This window comes from Struthio camelus, chromosome 5, assembly GCF_040807025.1.
Source record: "Struthio camelus isolate bStrCam1 chromosome 5, bStrCam1.hap1, whole genome shotgun sequence".
Lineage (NCBI taxonomy): Eukaryota > Metazoa > Chordata > Aves > Struthioniformes > Struthionidae > Struthio > Struthio camelus.
This window is the reverse complement of record NC_090946.1, coordinates 40,918,331-40,932,645: the sequence shown is the minus strand read 5'-3', so window position 1 is coordinate 40,932,645 and position 14,315 is coordinate 40,918,331. Positions and strand designations below refer to the sequence as shown.

General features: G+C 49.3%; 1 long non-coding RNA gene across 1 annotated transcript; it reads right to left on the bottom strand.

The window, feature by feature from the left end:
- Nucleotides 1-3,952: 3,952 nt before the first annotated feature.
- LOC138067474 (uncharacterized) lies at nt 3,953-13,259 on the bottom strand. Its single transcript, XR_011141471.1, has 4 exons — nt 13,088-13,259; nt 8,858-8,952; nt 5,407-5,586; nt 3,953-4,218 (listed from the first exon to the last, which is right to left on the bottom strand). It is a non-coding gene; the product is annotated as an uncharacterized lncRNA (long non-coding RNA).
- Nucleotides 13,260-14,315: the final 1,056 nt, after the last annotated feature.

The window sequence follows — 14,315 nt, the reverse complement described above, 5'->3', positions numbered from 1 at the left end:
AATTGGGAAAAAGAGGAAGTACATTGTTTGTTTAATGCTAAATGCCAGCTAAAATAGAGGAGGTTGAATTATCAGTGACCACCAACTTTTTACAGATAAGAGTTCAGCATCTAGGCCCACAGTCCTCTGTACTTCAAAGGCTGAAGAGGGGCCATGAGATAAAAGCCCTGGACATGGGAAATACCCCCAGTGTAGAGTATTCCTCAGGGGCTGCGGATGGCCTGTATCACCCCCAGTAACTCCTCGTGCAGGCTATATTATGGATTATGCATGCTGCACACCAGAAGAGGACATCACACCTTTTGAACTAATCTACCTCTTCACTGAAACAGCTGTTACCTGAGGTGGATCCTGGGCATATGCTCTTCTGGGTAGCAATTCCTAGGTCCATTCCTGTGGTACCTGCATACCAAGCTCCTTGCAGATTGCTCCTGGTATGAGGAGGGGAGATGAAGGCTTGGCTAAGAAAGGAAAAGCAGCAGAATAGGAAGCTGTGGCTGGAGCTCTTGGTTTCTGTGCTAGACATGGGGCTGGGAGCTGCTGAATGCTGTTGTGACGCAGAAGAAAGTCCAAGGACTGGATGGAGCTGGTTTGTGTTTTCTGTGAGATCCAGTTTGGGGAAACGCTGGCCTGCAGTAGATCGTGGGGTCAGGCTGTTGTTCCTCAAGACTTAGACACTCTGGTTGTCAGCTGGGTCTTGCAGCACCTCTGTTCCTACGTGGAGCACACTGTGTGCTGATGAAGAAGGAGCTGTATGGGAAAGCACCTCTGTCAATGCTGCTCTGAGTTGCCATCCTGATCTCTTGATACCCCTCCCTTTCTGGGTGTTACAGTGATGGATGGTATGATCTCTCTTTGAGATTGAGACATTTGGGACAAGCAAGACACCACTGCTGTGGTAAAAAGAGACACAGGTGCACGAATGTCTTGTCCAGCATGTCATGTGGGTAGCACATACTTGCTAAACCAAAAAGTGCTGGAATCAGTGGCAGGGAGTGAGAGGACTGCACTAAAGCACAGCTTCTTACACTCAACTGGGACTGTCTGTTCCTGCCAAAGAACTCCCTCAGGCATTCATCCTCATGGGCTGTGTGTATAACTGCAGTAACAGCTGGAGTCCTGCAGAGCCATACTCAGCTTTGTCACATCAGTGTAAAATCAGAACAGCTCTGCTCCCACGCTGCTGCAACAGAGATCAAAACCTGTTGCATAGTCTACCTAAGCAGAGAGTCATTGGACTGTACAGGTACCAATAATCGCAGAATTTGCCCCAAAGTGCATTTATATGCTTTTCTGGTCTCTGGTGAAGATAAGTATGTAAATACGTGCATGAGATTTCAGTGAGTGACCTTGGTGCTTTTCACAATCCGCAAGTCCCAGGGTCTTAGATTCTTATGCAGCTCTGTTGACAGGCACAAGTCGTTATATTCTGACAAGTGTAATCCAGCACAGCTCCATGGATGTCGCTGATATTGAGATGGCTAAGGATATGGCCTAGCCACACTTGGAGTTTTGTCTAATGTATGGCTTGGAAGTGAGCTAACAAACTAGAGAGGAGGCCTAAGATGAAGAAAATAATTGGCTGTTTCATTCTTAATGCAGCAGGCATGCTTTGCATTTTAATGGCATCAAGTCCCTGGCAAAAGGCCCCAAATTCTGAGAAATCAGGAGAACTATGTAAGATATGTGTAATTCTTCCCGCTAAACTGATCTAGTAGTAAACATAAACAGATAAAGAGAAAGCGGGTTGACAAAACAGGCTGAAACCTGCAACTGCTTTGGATGAGCTGCCTATGCATCTTTGGCAAGGTTTGTGGTCCTGAGATCACATGCGGTTTTTGCAGGGCTGTAATGGCTGGGCAGAGTGGGTAAGGAAGAGGGACCAGAAGCCCTGAAAAGAGGCTTGATGAATTGATTGCAGTCATGGCATGGTTTAGAGCTGTTTCACTGTCCAGTCACATCTGGATTTCACTTGCCTTGTTTCACAGAAAGGCATACTCCTGTAGGGAAATGACCAATCTTTCTCAAGGATTTCTATGTAGAAGAAATATTTACCGTGCGTTTCTGACATCACCAGGCAATAAAGAGTTGCATGTATGATTTCTGTGTGCATGCAGGGACATGTGTACCAACAAAAAAGGTGTTATATCATTAGGCATTCCTACATAATTTGTTAGTCTGAAGAGGGGGACAGAGTGACAAAGTCTAATGTGGGTTTACCTCTGATCATCTTTGAATCAGGATTTTGATCTGCTCATCTGATTCAGACTAATTTACAGAAACAGGCAAATCAAGGTTCAGACCCAATTTCCTCAGTGCTAGAAGATGTTTAAGTGGAGCTCCTGTCTTTCCTAGCTGCACTGCTGGCAGTGTCCAGGAAAGCTAGCTTAATGCAGTGCTAGCAGGGTGGACACACAGCCAGACTCCCATCCATGCCCAGTAACCATATTCACAGTAGGCGCTCCTTCTCCCTAGTTTTTTTACTTAAGTGCCCTAAAAGTTAATTCCTCAACTCTTTTAATAACTGCCCTGTGCAGTGGGAGGGTGAACGTATGCGAGCATGTGTCAGAATTGCTGCGGGACTCCTTGTAAGGCCTCTTTGTGGTATAGGGCAATGTTTTAGCTCAAGTTCCTCGACTCACATGTGGTATCGTCATGGTCAGGTGCTGTGGCAGGCAGTGCCCCTGCTTCAGTGGCATCTGCTGCAGCTCCCTGTTTTGTGCAAGGCTACAACACGCTGTAGAAGCTGTGACTCCATCTCCTCTTCCCCCTCATGCAACTCAAAGCTTGGAAAAGGTGATAAAGTCAGCCCACTAGAATAACACTGCACTCCCTGGGGGTCTGGTCCACCCCGCACACTCTTCAACTACACCATGGATGGCCTGACCCTCTGGTCCCCTCAGGCCCTCCTTGCACACACCTCCAGCTCCCCAGAGCAATGTCCCAGTCTCCCTCTTTCCTGCACCGTCTTCCCACACGGCATCCTCATGCTCTCAGCTGCCCGCACTGCCTACCGCATGCCTCACCTGCTCCAAGCTTGAGCCATAATTGCTTTCCAATGCTGCCTGTGTTGTGAGCACAGATTGTCAGTGGCAAGGGCTGCTCTGGGAGTGCTTACCCCACGGTTAGCAGGGGACACTGCATGCACAGGCACAGCCAGCAACTACTGCTGCTGCTGCCAGTATATGCCACTTTGGAGCAGGTCATAGCAAATGGCTGATGCAATGCACAACTGAATCACAGGCTGAATTACCTCTGATTTAGATACTTCTTCCATTCCATTCTGCAGTCAAAAAGTGCACCTTCTCCAAAAAAACAAAATCAAAACAAGTTAGGCTCATCTATAAGTTTTGAAGGAGAAGACAGATGGAGAGAGAGAGGAGGGGACAGCGCTGTGGCCAGGGATGGGCACACTCAGGCATTGGTTGTTATCCCTTCTGGCCTCAGTCCTGCAAACCCTTGCAGATACCTAGCAATACTTGCAGGGGTGATCTCATGGAAGTCAATGCATTGTTATGTTATTATTTTCTATTATTATTGGCATTTCTTTTAAAAAAATGTGTGGTCCTTCTGATTTTTTTTACTGAATGCAGCTCAAGCCAATTCACTGAACTCTGTGGAACAACTCCCCCTCGGAAATCAGTATATGAGAATAGAAACAAGCCAATATGTGTTTTTCTATCATGTGCTAACTTGTTCTGCCATCCTGTGAATGAGCTTCTTGTTTTCTTCTCCTTGATCAGACAGTTCCACCTAAAACAGGACTTGATATAGAAGTAAATCTGGTAGGAGAATACACTTCCTGTTTATAAAAATACCCTTCCTGTGTGGAAGAGCCCTCTTCCTGCACACACTCATCTGTATACATCATCCCAGACCTGTTTCTATGCAGCAACAGGCAGAGTGACAGGGGGCTGGGGGGGTGTTATGGATATTTCATCAGAATGAAGTACTAAATAAATTCATGTATTTATTTTACCACCTCTGGAAGGTGAACTGTTTTAACCCCACGCACGCCCACTTGTAACCAAGATGCCATCCTTTTTAACTGAAGGGCTTTATCGCTTTGGCTTGCAGCTGTACCCGATCTGTGAATTTTCGGAACTGGTGTGTCATTACCATGAACTCATTTAGCTCACTTAATAGGCAGTGTATGTGGCTCTTGTGATTTCATCATGGCTCACACATTCACAGCAGCAAAGGGTTTGAGCTGTGTACCTGAAATGATAAAGTCAGAAAAAAAGTTAAGTCTTAAAAGGCAGTGAGCCGGATGTTTCTGCACGTTCATTCCCCTCATTATGGGTTTTCCTGTGCCTTCTTCTAAAAGGACCTGGCTGAGATGTTTGTCAGGGACACATGCCAGGCTGGACAGGTAACTCCACTCTCCTCTCAAGTGACTATTCCTCTCCTGCCCATCAGTAGCTTAGCAGTGAGCTGTTTAGTGAATGTACCAGACACCCCACTTTCTGCTGGGGTTCCCAACACCCTCCTGAGGCCCTGTGAGACTTTGGGGATCACGAGACAGGCTTGTTCAATAACCAGCTTATGAAAGACCTCAACCATCTGTAATTTCTCAGTCTCCCACTCCTGCCTCAAGAAGTTCCTCAGCTTTGCCCATTTTCAAGATCTTGGAAACCTGTGCAGCTCTGTGACTGCAGTAGCTTCTTGCCATCTCATGTACTCTGTTTGCTCTCCCTCTTGGCTGGGTCATGCTTGCTCCACGCTGGGTTAGAAGCCAGATTTTTGCTTTCATCACCTTGCTGACAGGTTCTGCCACCTCAGCCTATGTCTGGCTGTCACTCACATCATGCCTCCTCTTGATGCCCACAGCAGATTTTCACATTACCTGTTCTGCATTCATTCTCATGCTCTCCCCTCCAGATATTTCCATTGCAGTCTTGGTCAAATGCATGGTTATTGTCATGTATTATACAAAACACCAGTGTGCTTGAGCTAAAGAACATTTATGGAGAAGGGGACACTAACACTTGGCTTCCTTAGATCTATCTCCTCTGTCAGTCTCTGCTAACTTTCCTGCCAGGTGATCCTAAAGGCCTGTTTTATAAACGGCCTTGGAACATCCTCTGAACATACTTCGTAAGCCACAAAATTTGAATTATTGGGAGATCCCTCGCTAGGCAGTTGATGGAATATGAGCTGGGTTTGGAAAGCCCTCTGGTCAGCTAAGCATATCCTCCTCCTCTCAGATGCCTGTTCTGTAAAGTGGAGGTGCAGGAGGACAAGTCCAAACCAGTGAGTCAGACAGAGAGATGACTGGACAAGAGTTTGCCCATCCAGCTAACTTCTTACCTCTGTCCAGCAACAAGGCTCAAGCTCAGAAAGAGGGAGGGGACCTTCTGATTAAGACAATGCAGTCACATAAATCCAGAGGTTATTCTTTTGTACCTGCTTTTTGTCCCTCAGCCTTGTGAGTGCGAGGGTGGGTGCCAAATCTGAGACCTCATGCTGCGGAGAGAAGCGTGTTCAGAGTCAGGTCTCCCTGGTGTTCATGCTGAGGGCTGAACCCACCCCAGGTTTATCTTGCAGAGTTGCATCATCAGTCTGCGGAGGTGAATTTTCTCCAGCCTGGAGGGGAGTTCACATCAAAGATGCGCATGGTTGCTGGGGGCACTGGAAACTGGAAAGGCTCGTTGTGTTAGCATCAGTTTACATTGATGGGTAGAGAGCAGTGACCGAGGGATCTGCTTTTTTAGTGACTAGGAATCCAGGTGCAAGCAAATAAGGCAACCCCAATGCCCCATACAAAGTGGCATTCAGGTACTGCAGCGATCTGAGCCCACAGAAGGCACTGCCAGAGCTGGCTAATTTGCTTTCTTTTGGAAACCCCGATCCCTCCTCTGGCAGGCAGTGCCAGCTCTGTCCCTTGCTTTGCAAGCCATGAGGTCACCTTCCCAGCCAGATTGACGACTGGATGATTAATCTGTTATCTTTTCTCTAATCACAACAATGTTCTTTTCTGCAAATTCTTGTTGTCGTACAGGGAGCTGGTGACCTCACTGTACCAGCATTTATTGCTTTTATTGCCATGCAGCACTGGGAAGAGATTAGCTGGGTGGAGGGCAGCGTACTGGGTTGAAAAAACCACACCTGGCTGGGCTAATATCTGCCCTTTGGGCCTCCTGACGCCTGTGCCCCGGCAGTGTCCCCAGTGGCACTCAGCGTGGCAGCACGCTCGTGCACGCCAGGTCGCCCCGCACTCCTCTCCGCGGGGGAACGTGGTGGGCTGGTGTTGCTGCCTGTGGCAGGCCCCACGCCAGAGGTGGTGAGTAGGCAGATAGGTCAGTGGTGGTCCCATGGGGCACACCTGTGTGGTGGGGCAGGTGTGGGGCGCTGTGCCCTGATCCCGCTGGCCTGCGGCAGCCCATCCTGGTGCTCTTCCGGCCCACTTGCCCAGATTTCCTTCGCAAGGAAAACAGGATACAAGCGGAGGGGGAGGGCAGCAGAGCGCACCTCGGGCTCATCCTGACACGGAGGTGACAAACACAAACATGCTCGTCCCTGTAGAGCAATGGGAAGCACTCCTCAGCCCCATGGTTTGCATACATGCTCCCCCTGGCCAGGCTCTTTCTGCTGATCCCGGAGGGAAGGCTGGGATACCAGGCTCCTAAATTTGGCACCTACATTATGCTTTAAGGGTGGCAGTACCAGCATCCCCTCTCCTCTTCTCTTCCCTGTCCCCAATTTTGAATTCAAATTGACATTTTGAGGGGCTTTAGCCACAGATTTACTCAGCACCTTGATGCTACCCTGCTGGACATTGCTACTGTGCTCACTGGGCTGAGCTACAGAGCTAGGGTCTAGGCTGAAGTCTGACCTGTTCCCACAAGCAAGACATTGAGCAAGTTGGTTTGAGGTAGGCAGGGACGGGCTAGGTCTCATGTCAGATGACATTTATCAAGTTCATGTCATGCCTCAGTCTATCGATGATGGCCAGGGGAGAAAGAATGCCCAAGCCCCTCTTGCCTATTTGTGCAAATATCAGAGGAGTAAAAAAGCAGTGCTGGCTGTTATCCTTACTGAAGTCAGCAGATCTGACTCTGAACGCACATGGGGATCAGATTGGGCAAGGCCTATTTATACAAAAGCACTTTGCGGAGGAGAACTGCACTTTTAACACTGTTACTGTAAAAAAGGAAGGGAAAATAAATGGCTTGAACATTTGAAGGAAAAGCACTTGTTTCCTGTAAGGAGGTTGAGCCACTGGAGATATTACTTCTGCAGTCTGTGTCTCCCTCATGTACTTTAGCCTCAGGTGTGACTGTGAATGGGAAAAGGCAGGACCCACGTCACCCTGCCAAAGGCAGCACAAGCATTTTCTGGTGACCAGTGGGCTGGTGACCTTTGTGCTCATCATCATGAAATCAGCTGATGTTATGCTGAAGTTTGTTAGAAGCACTCCTGTTCCTAGCCCTCACTTTGCATTTGTGAACTTTGTTTCGGCTTGCAACACCTGAACCTTACTGATCCTATCTGGACTCCTGCTCAGTCCTTACCAGAGATCTGACAAACTGTGCTTGGCAGAGGAAAGCTGCCAAGTTTGTTTGCTGTTTGTTCAAAATGCCCGGCGGAACTTCTCCAAACGACATTTTTGTTGAAATAAGTTGGAAACACCACAATTTCTTCACAAGATTTCTGATACTTCCTATTCCTGGTCAAACTGGAAATATTAAAGTAGCTTCCCTTCAGATAATTCTGCTCCTATACCTTTGGCTTGAAGAGGAAGCAGGACACTGAATGATTTGGGTAAACTGAAGCAAGCTAAGAGTTAAGGAAGTCAAAGTTTGAGGCAAATATGTGTTCTATTTAATTGGAGAAAGTAAGATTTAGGCACAAAAACAAGCCTGATGTCAGAGCTTTTGCTTTTGGAACCGAAGCCTGAAGCCCAGGCTCACCTGCAGTGCAAAGTGGCTGCAAAAACAGTGCCAATTGCTCTCACCAGAGTAATGCAAAGCAGACAGGGCTTGAAAGTGAACCTGCCCTTGGCTGTGCGGCCAGCCTCCCCTCCTTATGGCAGATGCTTGCTAGATGGGCCATCTGCTGGTCTTTCAGCTGCAGCTGGTTGGCGAGTGGTTTACCTATGGCTCCCTGGCAATCAGTACAACCCCAGAGCTGAATCAAGGTGAGCAATTTGCCATCAGAGCCCACCCAGCCTGTCCCTATCCTATAGGAGAGCGGTGGCTATTCTGGAGGTCCTGCAGGCTCCTCCATACACCAGTCTTAGATTCCAGGTGTTTGAGGCCTTGTGGCTCCAAGGCACCTAGGTTTTGGCATAACGGTGGTTTGGGGGTGCATCTTGGAGGGCCAGAAATTCTGGCCACCATGGCACAGGCCCTGGGTCTGCAGGAGCCAACCTTTTAGACCTGACAAGTGACTGATTCCTGTTGTTTCTCAGTTGCCCTATCAATACAAGATGAAAATTTGTCATCCCTCCTCCCCACCCCCCAGCCAGGGTGATCCCCTTGAGGAGCCAGCAGAAAGATAGTGAGAAGCACTGCGAGAGGGGCTCCACCAGCTCCGTGCTGAGCTTGGTGGAACTGGAAAAGGGGCCCTCACTTTTGCAAAGACTTGCACGATTCCCTCAGTATTTTAGGAATGTTACAGAGGCATTGCATGCCCTGGTCTGCTACATCCAAAGTCTTTGGTTTTCTGATCTATGAATAAACAAGAGAGATAGTGATGGGGAGAAGGGAAATATCATGCTGCTTTGCTCCTGGAGAGAGCATGGGGACTGAGCTGGCCCTAGGCACGAGGTAGCTGCACGGCTGCCCACAGCTGGGGCCGTGGCAGGGGGAAGGAGACAAGAAACTTGCTTTTGAATAAACATTTTAAGGCTTACCTCTAACTATTCCTTGGGAATTTCTGACACTGCTGAAGCACACCCCTGCCAGGTGGACAACCCAAAAGATGTCCCTTCTTGTTTCAAGGGAGCTTCTGGGAGAAAATGAGAAAAAAGGGGCTTTTTTCCTTGGATTGACCTGAGAAGCGCAGGCCGCTATTTGACACTGCAGAGATAGGAAATACTGTAGCATAGGCAGCCAGTTTCTCCTGTTGCTGCCATGAAATGAAACATAAACATGTTGAGCCTACAAGCAAAGAGTTGATCCTTGCATGTGGTATGCAAGTTATGAGCAATTAGGACAGCTATTGCACAAAGATTGGGTTATGACTGAAAAAAATTTTGGAAGGGCATCTCCTGCCTTTTCATATGCAAGGGATTACATCAAAATTCCTGGTCTGTTGCTACACTGATACCATCCCCCAACTGATTTTGGGAAGTGGGACCATCTGAAAAAAACCACTGACAGAAACATCTGGGAAGCAAGCTGGCCTGTCCAAAGTTTACATTTCAACTCAGCCCCATCCATTCAGATAAAATGAGAGCTGCCTCAAGTTGTTAACCCTGGGGGCACTGGGAATCAGGGATTTGTGTTAGATCCAAATAAAATAGGAACCAATCCTAAAATGTGGCCTAAAATGCAAATTGAGCCAGAGTAGAAACCATTTGTTTAAAAGAATAAACTTACAAACAAAGGAGGAAAAAAAAGCTGAAAATCACATATTTGCTTGGGGAACCGTAAGAGGTGCCCCCACCATTTCCTGTCTCTGAAAGACAGATAGTTTTTGTCCTCCTCAGAGCCAGGCAGACTGGGCTCCTTTCCGGCCCTGCTAAGAAACGCCAGCCTCGGCTCCACTGCCACTTCTCTTTCTGCTGCCTGAGGACTCCTTTGCCAAGAGGCTGAACGAGCAAGACAGCCGTCCCCAAATTTGAATCCTAAGTCCTCAATTCAGGACTCCGAATAGGAACCAAGATAACTGTTGGAGAAGCTTTATACAATCTTAGTCCTCTCTAGGGCCAATGTCAGCATAACACAGCCTGGGGGCTGCTTTGGCTTCTGCGAAGCTGCCTGGGTGTATGGCTGCACAGGGATCAAAGTGGTGGGGGCGAAGGCCCGCTTAGGTTAGCCCTGAATGGCGTGAGTAACCAGAGCAAGCAAGATGCAACCGTGCAGAGCTTGCTGCAAGCTGGAAAAGCTGGCTGAGAAGCTGGGGAAATTCATGGGAGCTTAGCCCATGACGAACTCCATGCTGCGGCTGATAGCCAGGCTGGCGCAAAGCATTGCGGGCAGTTCTATAGCATGCTGCTGCCACCACTGCCCCTGCTCCAGCTCACACCCTCCTGCTAGACACTACTAGTCTTGCCACAGCAGGTTATAGCCCCAAGGGAGTTCACCCCACAGCCCTCCATCTCCCTGCTTTTCATTGCCCCTGCCTCTGACTTTGCAAGGATTATCCAAGAGCATGGGTTGTCTGAGGACATATGTTGAAGGACTGGTACTTTTGAAAGCGTGCCATTTGTGCATGTGAAAATCCAGGACGTGTTCTCCATTGCTAACTCTACCCAGATGAAACTCATTGGTGTCATTCCTGGTTGATGTCAGGGTAAGTAAAAGCAGACTTGAACCCTTAATGTCTACATGCTTAGAAGAATTTCTGTTTTCATTCATGGAGGGAATGTTTTAATTAATTGTTACACTTGCATAACATACCGTTGAAGTGCATTTTTTTCCACAATATAATTTCTAGAGGAAAAAGCAAGGTTAAACTGAAGTTACATAATATAAGAATAAATGTAAAGAAAAAAAATCATATATGAAAAGAGGCAACTATAGAACATATTCTCAAAACATCAGAAATGGAAGAATTTCAAAGTTAAAAAACATAAAAGACTTCCAAACACATTATGATCTAGAAATGCACCATTAGGACATGTAAACACCCAGTGCTGCCCTATAGCAATGCCTGAACAGAGTAAGAAACACATAACAAATAAAAACTTAGGATTTTCCTGAAAAATGAGTTTTGCAAACACTAAGATGCCATTAGTCTGACAATAGCTATCTCCTGAGCCAGTGAAGGGCAGAGTGATGATCAAGAAGCTCACTGTTGGCAGATATGATTACCCTCCCTTGCACTAATAAATAGGCTCCTGAACATATCCGTCCACTGCCTTAGCTGATGTCTCTTGGAGCAACTCAACACCCGCACACGTGTTACAGGGGACAGGACAGCCACGTCCAAACCTGCATCAGGTGCCGTGCCCTGCTTTGGGGGCCACAGTGCGGGGCTCTAGCAGGACAAGGGGACATGGTGCCTCCTGGCCCTGCGTTCCTTCCTGCTTTACACTCCTTCCCTCTCCTCCTTGGAGCCAGAGGATGCTGCTGCAGCGCCCCACAGCTGGGGGCACGGGAGCTGCAAACACCCCTGCAAAGACTGAAAGACACAAGTGGCTGAGGGAGGAAATTCAGCCCTTCAGAGGCCCTGCCGTTAGTTTGGTTTAAATAACCTATCTGTATTTGCCTGCGGTCCCATATGCATGCATATGAAAAGGACCTATCTGCTTTGGCTTTGTACTTGAGACACATCCTGCACATTGCGTTCCCAGCTGGGCCCACCCCATCCCATCCTGGCTGGTGACTCAACTGTGACAGAGCTGGAAGTGTCACAGAGCCCTTCGTCCTGAGTCACCCTCTATTGTTGTCCAGTGCAGGTGGATAGTGCTGCAGAGAGGAATTTCTCCCCTGTTGCCAGAAAAAGCAGGATCACCATCTCCACATCATCACTGTAAAAATAGATCCTTCTCTTTGGGGACTGCTACTTCAGATTAATTTCGGGACACTTGCGGCCTCCTGACAGAAGTGGGATTAGCATATAAAGAAAGCTCATAGACCAGGTTCTGGCACTAAACTTTGTAAAAAATCATGCTTGGGGGGGTTCCGTTTGGGTTCTCTTTCAGTTGTCTTAAGCTAAAACCCGCAGAGTGTGTACATCTGGATGCTACACAGGATATGTGTGCTGTCCTTCGAGCAGATCTGGAGTATCAGTTTATACATGGCTTTAGCAAAGTTGCTTTTTGGGAGGGAATGAACAGGATCATTTCCTCAGCAGCATTTGGAGACTTTCAGTCTAACCTCCTCTTCTCAGGTGTTTTCATCCTTTTGCAAGGTACTGTTAGAGGAACCTTGGTGCGGCTGCTGAATTCATGACAGTGCAAAAAGCAAAGGAGGGAAGTGGAGGAGAGCAGACTCCTGCGCTGGGTCTGGGCTTCCTCCTTGGGGAGCCAGGCGCTTTGGCAAACGGCCTTGCTGCCAGGCTGATGTGGAGGAGCAACACCATGCGCTGGCTGGCTAAATTAGTCCCAGCAGTACATTCCCTAAGGAGGTGCCAGGGAATCCCAGGCTCCATTTCCTAGGGAAAGGTTTAAATCTGAAGATTTTGGCTGTTTGCTGCTCACAGGTTCCACCATTTCCTCAGGAAATGCAGGCTAATGGCATCACTCAGTCATGTTTGGTCTCATCCTTCCTCAGCACCAGGACATCTGGTGCCTCCGGCTTCATCCACAGTGCTGTGAAACACCACCAGGGCTCACTGCTACACGGTGCCCCACCAAATACTGCTCCTCTGCGTGGGGATTTGGGCTGGGCCTGCACCTGGGGGTTTGTGCCGGTGGCTATGGAAAGCACCGAAAGAGCTGTGCATCTGAACTGCCTGAATCCTTTCGGTCCACAAAACTGTTAAAGCAGAGAGTTTCATGAGAACTGCGCCTGTGATGTTTCCTGTACTTCCCGATTGCAGCGAGGCTGAAACCCCTGTGAGAACAGCCTCTGTCAAGGTATTTTGGCACTTCCACTTCCCGCCGCGGCCGGACAGGCAGGAGAGGGGAAGCAGGCGTGGGGGCAGCCGGGGGGGGGGGGGGGAGGGAGGGGGTGGGGAACATCTCAGGAAAGCCAGAACCAGGCTGCAGAACGGTGGGGATGCAAGGCTCTTGTCTTAGCTCTTCAGTAGGCTCCGATTATGGGGAAGGAAAAAAAAAAAAAAAAAAAGCAGGAGGGCTCTTCTGCACCGTCGCGCCCGCATTTTCAGCCTCTCCCCCGTTCACCTGCAGCGCCGCCGCCCTCCCTCCAGCCCCGGGCGCCCGGCGCGCTGCCCGCGCCCGCCGCTGCCGCCCGCAGGTCGCGCCGCCCCGGCCCGGCCCGGCCCGGCCCCGCCGCCGGCCCTCGGTACCCACCTAGCGGCCGCGGCCGCCGCGGGGCCGCTCGGGCAGCCGCCGCGCCGCCCCGCCACGGCGCTGGGGCCAGAGGCGCTCCTCCGCCAGCAACTGCGTTTTTCCCTCCGGAGGAGCGGCAGGGAGCGCGGAGCAGCTGTGGGGACGGGGCTGAGGGGTTGTCCCCGCCAGCGCCAGCCCCTGACCCCTCTCATCCACCCCTCGGGCCCCTCGGTTGTGTGGGCTGCGCAGGAGGAGGCTGGGAAAGGCGGTGGGCTGGTGGTGTGCCCCCGCACACGTGCTGTCCCCCAGCCTCTCCCTGTGGACCCTTCAGGAGCTGGAACCAGCTCCCCGCTTTGGAGCACACATCGCCCTGCACAGCGTTGATGCCTGTGTCTGGCCCCACGCTAATTTACCATTGCCTGGCTCTCGTTAGTCTTTGTTTTTCAGCAAACCTTCAACCAAGGAGTGAGAAAACCGCATCTTCCCCACCTTTTGCTTTGTGGTTGAAAGCAGACCAGAAATGCCATTAGGGATCAGTCTGGAGACCCCTTAATGACAAGGGGAAAGTAGGTTTGCGCAGCTGTGATGGAACTGGATTTTCTGAAACTAGGACTGGCACAGGGTTTACTTCGCAATTGTGTTTGTAACAAAGAGCAGCTCTGGGCATTATTTTAATTTCTGACCTGTTAGGAATCAAGTTCAAAATCCTCGGCTGCTCAGGCACTATAAACCAGCAACCGGCTCCTGAGTTCTGAAGGGGATTTTTCTGGTCACAAGAGCCCAGGGTGAACTCCTGTCTACCTTCTACTTCTGGACAGCCGCTTCCAGGTTTGATGAATCCAGTCTCTATTTAGCTTTAATTTGAAGGGTGTATAAACTGGATGCCTTGTTAGAAGCATACGGAGAGCGGCCTGCTGACCCGATCCTTGCAGTTCATCCAGCAGCTGCAGAAGGACCAGTTAATTAAACACTCTCAAGTCAAATTCTCCTGTATAAAGAAGTGTCCTCAGATGTACATGACTGTGAGCAGGAGGGGAAGTGACCCCTTTCATCAGTGGTTAACGCAATGGTGAAAAGAAACCAAGGAAGGACTCCCTCCGTAAGGAAGGAGATGGCCCTGGGACAATGTCTCTGTTATGGTGGGAATTTCTCTAAACAGATTTGAGAACCCAACCAGAAATGGCAAGGGCAAGGGCTTAGGGGATTTCTATGTTTACTTCTGCCATTGATATACTCTGCAATCTTACGA